At 36.9% G+C, this 14,073-nt stretch overlaps 2 protein-coding genes across 11 annotated transcripts in view; one reads left to right on the top strand and one right to left on the bottom strand.

Annotated features, from left to right (window-relative positions):
* Window positions 1–14,073, top strand: part of nAChRalpha4 (nicotinic acetylcholine receptor alpha4) — a 946,244-nt gene that overhangs the window by 311,768 nt on the left and 620,403 nt on the right. The window lies entirely within an intron of this gene.
* LOC138858919 (uncharacterized) overlaps window positions 601–14,073 on the bottom strand; it is a 29,891-nt gene continuing 16,418 nt past the window's right edge. The window contains exon 2 of the mRNA XM_070112973.1: window positions 601–1,195. The gene's annotated coding sequence lies outside the window, so the exon portion shown is untranslated. The remainder of the gene's footprint in view (window positions 1,196–14,073) is intronic.

Genomic DNA, 14,073 nt, shown 5'->3' with positions numbered 1-14,073 from the left:
ATGTGTTTAATACACTTTACAGCACTTTGATGTTTTTTGTTTTTCCTTTAGATAGCTTTTTGTTTTCACGGTTCCACGTTCCACTGCACTTTGCGTTTTGTTCACTTTATATACATATATAATATATAATTTTTAGCTTTTTTTTTTGTTTGCTTGCTAGTATATCTGTAGTGCCTGTCTTTTAGACTCGAAGGACCATGTATTTATTCCAACTCACCACTCACTCTTCAATATCGTTTCGCATTAATTGAATAAACTTGAATATTTTTCGCAACAATTGAATAAACTGAATTCTAATATATTGAACACCCACCTAATACAACGTCAATTGCGACGCAGCGCAAAAAATGTAAAAAAATAGAAAAAAGGATTGATTGTCCGGCTCAGGCCCGATACTTCAACGGGAATCAGAACGATGACGAGATGTCCGCTTCGAATTTTGATACACAAAAGAGGCCAGCCGCTACCCGTGTTTTGGTTTTGTTGATGGTTGGTGGGGTGATCGCCGGTGTGTTGGATATCCTGGGTGGTAGTGTCGTTGTGTGAGGTGTATGTTGCGTGAGGTGAGGTGGTGAATGTTGCGAGAGGTGATGTGGTGAATGTTACTGATGTGTGATGTAGATTGTGTTAGTTGATGTGTAGATTGTGTTAGGTGTGTTGGCGTGTATGTTTTCGGGACGACGTAGGCTCATTTAGCCAATGAGTTTTACGCTTCCTTCACGCTTACGACCTAAGCCAACACAAAAGTGGAAACGCGGCCACTTCAGTCATGGTTTTATTATTACCTCTTGTTCAATAAGCATATTGCTTACGGAACGCACTTACAAAAGTTGGAAAAATTGCATTTTAAATGTTTATTTTATTATGATTCTGGAGTTTTTTCCAGTAATCCTCCTATTTAATTCAAAAGGCTTTTCTTAATTATAAATTTTGCCATATCATTGAAATTGGAAACACAAATTTAAATAAGTATGGCATCGATTTTTCATTCCTTGTGTCTTGTTAAATGAGTCTGAATTTCAACATACCATCCCACACACATTCGCTGAAGCTAATTTGTTTCGACCACCATCCGAGTTAGCTCTGATCGACACCGCTCCGCGCGCTTTTAAATTTCATGGTCAGCCGAAGGAGAATCCGGACATTGGCGGAATTCAATGGACACATCGCTTCGCTCACCACCGGCCTCCTTCATCTATAATAATTTTAATTGTAACAATATATTTTTATAAAATTAAAGTCTCCTTTTAATTTAAAAAAAAAAAAAGATACACCTACATATAGGTATGTGTGCGGTGTTATAAAGTTCAGTACAACATACAAATTAACAAATATGTATTAAAATCAGTGCAAATTAGGGTGACAAAACTTAAAAAGAACAAAAAAAAAAGCTGGAAAATAAAACAGTGCATTATACAAAAATAAACAATAAAAAAAAAAATAAACGGCCGCGATCCCTCAAACAAATATATGCATAAAAGTGTGTGCATCAAAAACAAAATATTGTACAAAAAATAAAATGTCGCGAAACTGAAATAAGCGGGCGCGGTCATAAAAACAATTTAACCAAACAAACACGCATAAGGAGCTAGGCAGCTGAATGCCGAAGAGGACAGACACCGGGACAAACGCACAAGCACATATACTTGTATTTACAAATATACACCCTCCAAAAACCCCTTGAGGAAAACCAATGTGAGCGTATTCAATCAATTATTTCAAAATTTATAATATGCATATATGTATATAAAAATACGGTTTTATATACTAATATAAAATCTGTAAGTCAAAATTTATTTTACCTATACCTATTGCTTGGCTTTGTGTACTCAGAACACACTTGCTCTTCTAACAAAACATAAATTTAAGTACTTTACTTGTAACAATTTCACGGCAATACCACTTATGCTTAACAAAGCAATAAGCAGGATTGCATAGAAAAAATAAGCAAGGCCAGAAAAATTATAATATATAAAAGAAAATACAAAAAAAAAAGCAGAACAACATACATACATATATGCATATTGGCTTACTATATATGCAAACAATTCAATATATAATATATATTCATAACATATCTACACGCATCATTTACACATATTTACACTTTAAATATTAATATTTACGTATACAAGAGAGCAACAGGAAATACTTTCTTTCCAATTCCGTTTTTGCGCTACCTTTTTATTGCAAAAATATATAAGCACAACTATATTGCAAAAATATACGGTAAAGACTCTGCCTTATGACATTGGGTTTTTTTAAATTAACACGGCGTTAAACGGAAATATAAATTTTTAAAAAATATTTGTATCAAAATACAAAAAAAAAAACAAATCATAAAATAAATAAAACACCTGCTAACAGAAATTAATGCAAATATATACATACATGTATATACACTTATTCTCAGTCCTAATTGGCAATTATCTAGCAATGTCCCTTGTTTTTGGCGAACAAAAACAAGCAGGATTGCGTACGAAATAAAAAAATGCATTGATCTCTTTAACGAGCTCTCAATTGCACAAGCACATAAATACATACATACAAGTTCATATATTAGGGTGTACATTTATACAAAACAATCGGACATTAAATACAAATTAATAAAAACTGCGGCCCAAAAAAAAACCAATATATATTTATATAAATACTACTAAATAATATATTAATAAACGTTTTACCAATATTAAAGAAATAACAAATACTTACTTACCGAAAGGAGTAATAAACTTTATTGCTTTATTCAAATCAGTTTACACTGAGAAAATTTTAATTCCTTTCGACACTTATTTAAACATACCTATAAATAAAATGATAAATGTTGATAATAAATAACATGCACCTGGAGGTACACGCTCAAAACAGGTTGATTTATTTATTTCAGAAAGTGCCAGGTTAATAAGATACTGCACTAGGTTTTCATCTTCACCGATTCAGGACAATTCTGAATCGGTATGAGAAATCGAAAAAGAAAATCTTAATAATTTTTGGACTCGTCTCCAAGCGTCTGAAAACGCCATAGTAGAAACTGAATCATCAGATCTACAACAAAATTTTAAAACCTCGGCTTTCGCCATTATGAAAACTGCTTAGACCAGTATGAAGCTACAAAAGCTTTGATCTCCAATCAATTAAAGCTAATAAAAGCTATTGCACCTACTCCACATCCGAGAGTAGAGCTGCCACAAATTTAAAGTCAAGAGGCAAGTTCAGGCATCCATCTCGATGTGTGCGAATGTAACACAGACATATTAAATGGAGGTTATGAAGATTGGCCGTCCTTCCGGGACATGTTTACAGCCGTATACATCAACCATCCAAAATTATCAAATGCACAAAAATTGTATCACCTCCGATAAAAAAACAAATGGTCAAGCAGGCGTAATAGTAAAACAGTTCGCACTAGCAGCAGCTAAAAGCAAGATACGAAGACGAAAGAATATTGATCAAAACAAGTGAAGAATTTATTAGACTACAATCCACTGTTTCTAATTGTTTGTCGGTTCTATCGACACAAAATATTCCCACAGACAGCTGGGACCCTATTCTGGTAAACATATGTACGGCTGCATTACCAAAAAAATCATTACCTCTATGGGAGCAATCGCTCTAATCTCGAAGAAAATGCCCCACGTGGCAACAAATGAAAGATTTCCTAACTACCCAATACGAAATCGCAGAAAGTGTAGACAAACAAATAGTCAGAACGAAAAGCGTTCAACACGACCTAAAAATAAGCTTCAATAGACCTCAAGCCAGTAGCAACAACAATTTAAATAGAAGCTTCTTCAAAAATCAAACGTTCACATTTGAATAGTACAAACAAACGTCATGCGAACTATGTACAGGGGGGCATAAGCTCAAATCTTGCGAGTGATTCAAAAAATTGAATATTATCTATCGAAACAATTTTGTAAAAACAAATAGACTTTGTACAAATTGCCTGTCACATGCGCATCCACTTAAAGAATGCCAAAGCTAATTTAATTGCGTTTATTGTTATAAACGACATCATTCAATGCTGCATTACAGCACATTTTCCAGCTCACCCTCAAACAGCGCAAATGTGAAAAGAGCCACGGGTTTAGTTGCAACAGCAAATCCCGAAAATTGCCATGAAGCACCATGCTGGTCAAAGGCATTAAAAATCCAATCGTAGCTAGGTAGGTAATGTGGCTGTCATTCGACACACTTAGGCCTTTAGGAGGCCCATTGTGATACCACTGGGACTGTGATCCCCTCACTCTATTGGCTCCTCTCTGAACCACCCCGTACTTCTGATGAACTTCATCAGTGAGACAAGTTTTATCTGTGCAACCTCCGAGACGTCGTCAAGAAACCCACGACCGATGGTTGCGATTCTTTTCCTATATAGTGCTGCGCAATCGCATAGAAGATGTGTAATGGTCTCCTCCTCTTCTACTTCCTGGCAGCTTCTACAATAGTCGTTATATGGCGCGCCAAGTCTACTTGCATGTCTGCCTATTAGACAGTGGCCTATTAGTACTCCTACGAGAGTTCTTATATCATTCCTCTTGAATTTTAACAGTCGGCATGTGCGGCTCATATTCCATTCTTGCCACGTTTGCCTGCTGGTTGAGCAGGTCAGGGATTGATTCCACTGACACTCGGCTATATTAATGACATGTTTGTCGATTAGGTATCTACACGTAGCCAGAGGCATATTTATGTCTACCTTACCAGGATCTAGTTGTAGGGTGGTGCCTGTTCTGGTTAGTTCATCTGCTACGCAGTTACCAGGGATGTCACTGTGTCCTGGAACCCATTGCAGATTTACAGTGAAATAGGATGACAGATCCGCTAGAAGATCATGGCAATCCTTCACTGTCTTCGACGAAATCCTATGAGACATCAGAGATTTCAAATCCGCTTGGCTGTCTGTATATATAAATACACTTCTTGTTGTGATTACGCTTTTTGTTAGTACAAGAAGGCTTTCTTTAATTGCAGTGACCTCTGCTTGGAAGACACTACAGTGGTCTGGTAACCGGAAGGCGATTTTGGTATCTAATTTGGCCGAGAAGACACCGCCGCCTACTCGGTTATCCAGTTTGGAACCATCCGTATAGAAGCTAATCCCTTCTTCCTTGTCCACTACATCCCTTTCCCACTCTTCTCTGGAGGGAAAGGCAATATTGAGGACCGGATTTAGGTTCAGCTCCCCCGGATTGCGAAAATCAGTAGTTATGGGAAGAAACGGGAACTTCCTAAGTATCCTAGAATGCCCCTTGTTGCAGGCGACTAGTAGGGAGGCTTCCCTCAGTCTCAGAGCTGACTTCGCTGCCATTTGCTTGCAATATAAGTCTGTTGGCAGCAAGTGTAAAATTATGTTGAGTGCCTGGCTTGGCGTAGTTCTGAGAGCTCCACTGATGCAAATACCAGCTGCTCTTTGTATACTTTCCATGCTTCTAATCGCATATTTCTTTTCTGTAATCGGCCACCATACTACTATCCCGTAGGTCATGATCGGCCTTACAATTGCTGTGTACAGCCAGTGAGCCACCCGAGGTGTCAGTCCCCACCTGGGCCCCACCATTCTTTTACATGTGTAAAGCGCTGTAGCAGCTTTCATTACCCTCGCTTCCAGGTTTTGTTTCCAAGAAAGCTTCCTGTCCAAAATTAGTCCCAAGTAGCTTGCTTTATCCCCTATCGTTAGCCTGGTGCCATTTACAAATGGCGGCGTGATTTCGGGAGTACTGTGTTTCTTAGTAAAAAAATCTAGTTCTGTCTTGCTAGCATTTAAATTCAGTCCGCATGATACGGCCCATCGATTAATCTCGTTTAGTATTGTCTGCATCGGACTAGCGAGGGTGTTCGGGAACTTGCCCCTAACCGAGACTACCACATCATCAGCGTAGGCCACAACATGTACCCCCTTCTTTTCTAGATCCACAAGCATTTTATTCATTGTCAGGACCCAGAGAAGTGGGGATAACACGCCTCCTTGGGGATCTGTACACCGTTGAAGCTCCCAGCGTTGAAATAATTGACCTGCCCAAGAGCATCTGTTCAATTAATTTCTGGAGAGGCTCAGATATGCCCAGATCTTTAAGCGCGCTCAATATGGCCTTCGGCTGGATGTTGTTAAAGGCACCTTCTATGTCTAGGAAGGCTACGAGGGTGTATTCTTTTATTTCCAGAGATTTTTCAATCTCTGCTACCACTGAGCTTAATGCCGTTTCTGTGGATCTACCCTTCGAGTACGCATGCTGCGAAACTGCCATTTTTCTTGGGTTTAGTATGTCCTTTATATGTATTTCTATTAGTCTTTCCAGAGTTTTTAAAATAAATGATGAAAGACTAATTGGTCTAAAATCCTTTGGATTAATATGTGAGCTTTTGCCCGCCTTTGGGATATATATTACCTTAACTTCCCTCCATGTCGATCGAATATAGCTTAATTTCAGCGCCCCTCTAAACATGGTTGTTATCCAGTTTATTGTGTAGCTCAGGGATTGCTGTAACTGGGCCAGGAATAAACCGTCTGGTCCCGGCGTTTTATAAGGCTTGAAGCTGCCTATTGCCCAATAAACATTGTCATCTGACACTATGTCTAGTGAAGGGGTCTCTGAGCTTACTTCACTCTCCATTATATGCTCCCCTGTGAGGTTCTCGGAACTGTCTGGGAAGTGAGTGTCCAATCGTTACACATTGAAAATAAAAGTAGCGTACTACTACCAACGACAATCGTCTCCATCGAACACCGAGGATAACTGTTTAAGCTTAGGGCCTTAATAGACCAAGGATCACAACGATCTTTCATAGCGTCTAGAGCTCATAATAGGCTACAACTGCAACAAAACTAGCCAACTATGAAATCAAGCGAATGGTCGGAAGAGTAGTCCAACACTCAAACAAAATCTGCCCCATTACCCTTACTTCCCACAAAGCGGATAAGCACATTCAAGCAGAAGCTATAATCTAACCGCAACTAACAAATATTCTTCAAGCTATCGCATAAGTACAAAGCATTGGCAAAAGATTTCCACCTAAAGCCAGCAGATCCAAACTGCAACACCCCCGCTCAAATAGATGTTCTATTAGGCAGCGCTCATGCCACAGATCATACTCGAAGGTACTGAGAAAATTTCAAACACACTTCTGGCACAAAATACTATATTTGGCTGGATCCTAAGTGGACTAGTTACGGAACCAGTTACCACCATGACCACTCAATTTGAGGAAATCAGAAATGAATACCTCAATTCACAACTAAAGAAATTTTGGGAGTTAGAAGAGTTCTCCCATATCAATCACAACCTCAGAAGAATAGTATTGTGAAGACTTTTACAAAGCCAGAACTATTAGATCAGATAATGGTCGGTGCGTCGTACGACTACCTTAAACAAGTCAGGAAGGGCTAAGCTCGGATGTAGCCGTACATTTTATATTCTCGCAAAGTCAAATGGTATACTCGTTTTAGATTTCTTTGTGGATCTTACCGGCTTGTTCTATGTTGACCACTATTTCCGGTAAAAAGTCAATTATAGGCACTGGGGTCCACATATTTAGTACATAGGGGCTTGAACAGTTTTGGTTCAATTTAGATAATTTTTAATCACAAGGTGGCATAATTTAAACGTATTATTCACGCAAAGTTTTACCCCGTTATAATCATTGTTGCTCGATTTGCATACTGAAAAATGAAAAAATCAGATGGAATTTAAAATGATGTTATATGGGAAATAGAAGTGGTTGTAATCCATTTTCGTACTATAACATAGATATATGAGAAGATTATTATGTACCGAATTTGGTTGAAATCGGTTAAGCAAAATAAGAGTCTTGTATCTTGTTGTGGAGCTTAGTTATGGCAATTTATTTGTTTTTGATTAATGGCGTTTTGTGGGCGTGGCAGTGTTCCGGTTACGCCCATCTGCAACACCAACCGTCTTACGGTATCAAGAAACATGTGTACCAAGTAAGATATATCAAGTTTTACGCAAGTTCCAGCTTGCACAGACGGACGGACAGACAATCACCCGGATTTCAACTCGTCTCTTCATCCTAATCATTTATTTATATATATAACTCTATATCTAACTCGATTAGTTTTAGGTGATACAAACAACCGTTAGGTGAACAAAATTATTATACTCTGTAGCAACAAGTTGCGAGAGTATAAAAAATAAAGAATTAAATGTAATTAAAGAAGGAGAAATATTAGTCTCTCGAAATAACACAGTTGATGGCTATGCCATAAATAGAGTTTAGCTTGTTACTTTTGAGAATTATACAAATATTAACAATACAAAATGTCGACTGCAAAATTTGGAAATATGTAAAGAACAAGCATATTAATAACTTTGAAATTATAGAATATATTGAAACAAAAAATAAAGAATTGAAATTTGAAAACATAAATATTTTAGCTGAACGAATGAAAGTTTTTAAACATCATTCATTTTTATTTCACATAATTGTAATTTTGTTAATAATGTACATAATTTATAGGATTGTAAAATTTAAAAAATCTTATAAAACTTCCAAAATAAATAAAAATTTAGAATCTCAAAAATTAGCATTTAACGCTATTTTAGATAAAATAAATAATCTATCGAAAAAAGATATTGAATCGGGGACGATTTTTCGTAGAGAGGGGGGAGTTAACGGCAGCCTCCACACAGTAGCTTTACGCTAATTATAAACAAAACTGTATCCTTACACTTAGCAATAACACAGCTTCTTAATAAGCATATTTGCTTATTTAAGTAACTGATATTCTTTTTCGTTCAGCTAAGACCACCCACAGAATGTAAACAATAAAACCAATTACTGAACACAAAATGTAAACAATAGCAAATATAAAACCAATTACTGAATAAGCTTATATTGTAATTGACACTCTCTTTATTGTAAGAGTTAAGCAAATAAGAAAAATGTATAAATAAGAGTAAATTGAAATAAAGAGCTCATTTAGCCATCGGAACACACTCCGCGCGTTCTCGGAAAACCATATATTTATACCCTGAACAGGGTATATTAAGTTTGCCACGAAGTTTGTAACACCCAGAAGGAAACGGCGGAGACCATATAAAGTATATATATAAATGATCATATAGCATATAGCTGCCATACAAACTGAACAATCGGAATCGAGTGTTTGTATGGAAAACTCTTTCATTTGACGAGGTATCTTCACGAAATTTGACATGTGTTATTATTTAAGGCATTTATCCAATCTCCGAAGACGTATAGATCGGATGACTACAGCATATAGCTGCCATACAAACTGAACAATCGGAATGAAGTGCTTGTATGGAAAACTCTTCCATTTGACGAATTTAAATTAAAGCATTAATCTAATCTCCGAAGAAATTGTATAGATCGGATGACTATAGCATATAGCTGCCATATTAACTGAACGTTAATATGGAAAACTCTTTCATTTGACGAATTTAAATTAAAGCATTAATCTAATCTCCGAAGAAATTGTATAGATCGGATGACTATAGGATATAGCTGCCATATTAACTGAACGATCGGAGTAAAGTGCTTGCATGAAAAACTTTTTTTTTTTTGACGAGGTATCTTCATGAAATTGGGCACGAGTTATTGTTAAGGCAACAAATTATTCTCCACAGAAATTGGTCAGATCAGATCACTATATCATATAGCTGCCATACAAATTGAACGTTCTGAATCAAGTTCTTGTAAGGGGCCTTTATATTTGTGAAGGGTATTATAGCTTCGGCGCAACCGAAGTTAACGTTTTTTCTTGCTTTTAATACTTCTTAATCGAAGGAAGTTAATTTACATAGAATACAAGGTAATAACTATTGACGTCATAAAACTGACATCGTCATACCTAGCGTGGGACGAACTTGAAAAAAAACAAAAACATTAGTTATATGACTGTTTTTTATTTTTCTGTTTTTTGTTCAAAACATGATCTGCTATATCTCTATTTATTTGCACATTAAGATAGTGTTGCGTCAAGCGACTTCATGAATACTAACTTAAATATTAAATTAATTCAAAATATAAAATGAATTATTAAAATATTGTAATTGAATTATAAAGTTTTTTGTTATAAAAAAAAAAGTTCTTACTTGGCAACCCTATGTGAAATACTCACCTTAATCTATTTCAATAATTAATGGAAGTTCGAAATGTAATCATATGATACTTACCCCTTTTTTGTACATATTTACATTACCACTAGTTTAAGCCGTTAGCTTAAGTTTAGGCTAAGCGTTTCTAAGAAACGGAATAAAAAATTCAATTGTAGTAAAACCACACTTGCGAACGCACGTCTTTTAACTTAACCGGAGATTTTCCTTTCGTTTAGGCACAGGCATTTGGCACTTTTTATTTAAGTTGCGCATCCCAACATTTTATTTCATCTCAAAAAGTCTTGAGATTTTTCATGGCGCCCGAGCAGGGACTTAGTGCGTGCTGAAGATTTAAAGTGTATATTAACTTTTCGCAAAACTAATTTAACTTTTCGTTTGCAATTGCCTGTGCATTATCTCTTTTTCGGGTTTCGGTTAAGTGAGTGCAAGTGACTACAAGTGTCAAAAATAAAACCAAATTTTTTATTAAAACAAAGATTAAAAACAAACCTAAGTAAAAATAAATAAAGTGTATCGACACATATACAAAGTTTTCAGTTTTCGAGTGCTAAAATAAAAATTAAAATTTTTTTGAAAATAATACAAACAACAAGTATTAGTGCAGCGAAAAAACGAGCAAAGTGGTGAAATAATACATTAAAAAATACAAAATATCATAAATTAAATAAAACACAAAAATAAAAACTAAAAGCTAATTATGTGCAGTGTGTGCTAAATAAATAGAATATTTAATACAGAATATACATATGTACAGCATATAGAGGTACTTACCTAGGTAGATCCTATAACAAAGTACATACTTACCTATTAGTGCGAGAACAAAAAAAAAAGGGAAAAAATGAAGTGAAAAGCAAAAGTGCTTCTGCAACAACATACATATGTATACATTCGGCAATTCGTTTAAAAACGGCAGCTACAGTGGAGTGCGCAAATAAAATCACAGAAGTGTTTTTGATGAGGAAAATATATTTTTTACAAAGTGCGGTAAATTAAATTAAACATTACTTTTAAAATCCCGCTAAATTGCTGTTTTCACCATTACCGCCATTACAAAAAAAAAAACGTTCCGTAGTGCCGTTAACTATTGAACAGTGGTAAGACCGTTTCAATTCAAAAAAGCCAAAATGAGCAAGCCAAAGCCAACTTTCGCCAACCTCTCTCCAAGTAAGGAACGTCAAAGGACGGTGGCGAAAAGTAGCATTTTGCGCATAAAAACGGCCCTTCTCGAGAAAACTATGTCTCTAGATCCAATCGAATTGGAATGTCGTCTCGATATATCAAATTCACATAGTGAAAATTTGATGAAATGCCAATCTAAGATTGAAGAAATTGATGTAGACGGCATGGCCCGAGGGGAGTTGAAGGGCATAAAAATAGAACGTCTATTGCCGAAACATCCTTTGTAACATCTCACAGCTCAAGGCTCCCAAAAATGAATCTGCCGAAATTCAAGGGAGAATTTTCGGAACTTAAAAATTTCATGAGTTTGTTTGAGAGTTTGGTTCATAATGATCCAAATATCCCAGATATTGAAAAATTTAACCATTTGATTAATTGTCTATCTGGAGAAGCTTTGGGAACGGTAAAGGCATTTCAAATGTCGGATGAAAATTATCCGAAGGCATTGGCAAGTCTCAAAAAAGTATACGATAATAAATGTTTGATATTTTTCAATACAATTTCAAAACTTTTTGAGCTGCCAACTATCTCAAAGCCATCAGCACCTTCATTGCGCGCGTTGATCGATGAAGTGTCAGCTGTTTATGACTCATTGCTATCGTTGAGCGATGAGAAACATATAACAAATGCGATAATCATACATATAGTCATGGCAAAGGTTGACTCTATTACCCGGTCCAAGTGGGAAGAACATTTGGATTACGACAAGCTCCTATTGTGGAAGGATTGTGAAGATACTTTGAACAGAGGGTACCAGCACCTATCAGCAGAAGGAGCATCGTGTTCGAAGACGAGACCCATAGTCGCAGCAAGCGCAAGTCACATTAAGCAATCCCAAATGGACAGAACGAAGTCAGCTCTAGTTGCTGCAAATACAAAGCAGCCGGCTTGTCAGCAGTGCAAATCAAAGGACCATTATTTAACCGCCTGTCCCACTTTCAAAACTCTCTCTGTGCAACAGAGATTTGAGTTTGTCAAATCGGTACCCTTATGCATAAATTGTTTACGTAAGGGACATATGGTCTCCAAGTGCAGGGCGGATCGATGTCGTGTGTGCAATCGATCCCACCAAACGTTACTGCACCAGTATCCCGTTTCACTTGCTGTTGCACCTCCTCCGCAACCAACAACAACTACACATGCCATGCATACGACAAACGTACCAGATCGTGTAATGTTGGCAACAGCAGTTATTCTTGTGAGAACCAGCTGTGGAGAATACTTGCCCGCTAGAGCATTGTTGGATTCAGGATCACAAGTCAACTTTATGACGGAGAATTTGGCTCAAAAATTGCGGATTCGACGTCAAAACAGGACGTTAAATATTATAGGAATTGGAAATTCCAACACCAGAGTCGGGGCAAAATTAAGCGCATTTGTTAGGTCCCGGGTAAATAGTTTCGAATTTTCGGCGGAATTCTGGATTATGCGATGTATTTCGGCAAATCATCCAGACCATAACATCAATGTTAATGGCTGGAAAATTCCGCACAATATTAAATTCGCGGATCCAGAATTCCAAAAATCCCAAAGGATTGATATTTATTGGAAGCAGAAACCTTTTTCGATTTGTTAGCTGTTGGCCAAATTAAAAGTGGTCCTAATCAACCAACGCTATAGAAAACTCTTTTGGGATGGATTGTGTCTGGCAAATACGTCAGCAGTGTAAGTCCTCCTCTGGAAGCAAATAGCACATTATGCCAAGCTCAAGAAGACTTAACGTCAATAAATTCAGTAGTCCAAAAGTTTTGGGCTCTGGAGGAACTTAGTTCAGAAACACATGGCAGCAAATTCACACCAGAACAAAAAGAGTGTGAAAAGTTTTTCGTTAATACAACTCAAGTATTACCTTCAGGAAGGCTTTAAGTCAGAATGCCCTTTAAAGCTGACCGTAAGTTACTCGGTCACTCCTATGAAACCGCAGTTCGGCGGTTTCAGGCCCTGGAGAGAAGAACATTGAAAGATCCAGAACTTCGTAAAATGTATCTGGACTTCATGAATGAGTAAAAAGCACTGAGTCACATGAGCCCAACAAATAATAAGATCCCGAGTGAGCCACACTATTTCATTCCGCATCAGTGCGTTTTGAGGCCAGAGAGCACAACAACAAAATTACGAGTTGTCTTTGATGCGTCGAGTCTCTTCTCAAATTTCATTAAATGAACTTTTGATGGTAGGTCCAACCATCCAAGAAGAATTATACTCAACTCTTCTTCGTTTTCGCTTACACAAGTACGCTTTAACGGCAGACATTACAAAAATGTACCGCCAAATAATTATGCATGAAGAAGATAGAAACTGTCAGCTTATTGTGTGGAGAGAGCATCCCTCAGAGCAAATTCAGATTTTTCGACTTAACACCGTCACTTACGGCACTGCGCCTGCACCATTTCTCGCAACACGGTGTTTACAAATGCTCAGCGATGCTAATACAACTAAGTATCCACTCGGTTCATTGGCCATAAAAAGAGACTTTTATGTTGATGACTTATTAACAGGATCTGAAAATTTTGAGTCTCTAGATCTTATAAGAAGTGAGGTAATTAAAATATTAAACTCAGCCGGATTCACCTTAACGAAGTGGTTTTCGAACCACCCTAAATTTATCGACAGTGACTGCACTGAAAAGTCATTAAGCTTCAATGACAAAAACTCAACTAAAACACTAGGAATCCATTGGTTGCCGAAAGAGGACTTGTTTCGATTTGTTTTAGATGTCAATTTTAATGATCTGCGAGCCACTAAATGAAACATATCGTTAGTCTCTGCTCGCCTTCGCGATCCTCTTGGATTA

The sequence above is a fragment of the Bactrocera oleae genome, chromosome 2 (assembly GCF_042242935.1).
Source record: "Bactrocera oleae isolate idBacOlea1 chromosome 2, idBacOlea1, whole genome shotgun sequence".
In the NCBI taxonomy this organism is placed as follows: Eukaryota; Metazoa; Arthropoda; class Insecta; order Diptera; family Tephritidae; genus Bactrocera; species Bactrocera oleae.
This window is presented reverse-complemented; position numbering and strand designations above follow the sequence as displayed.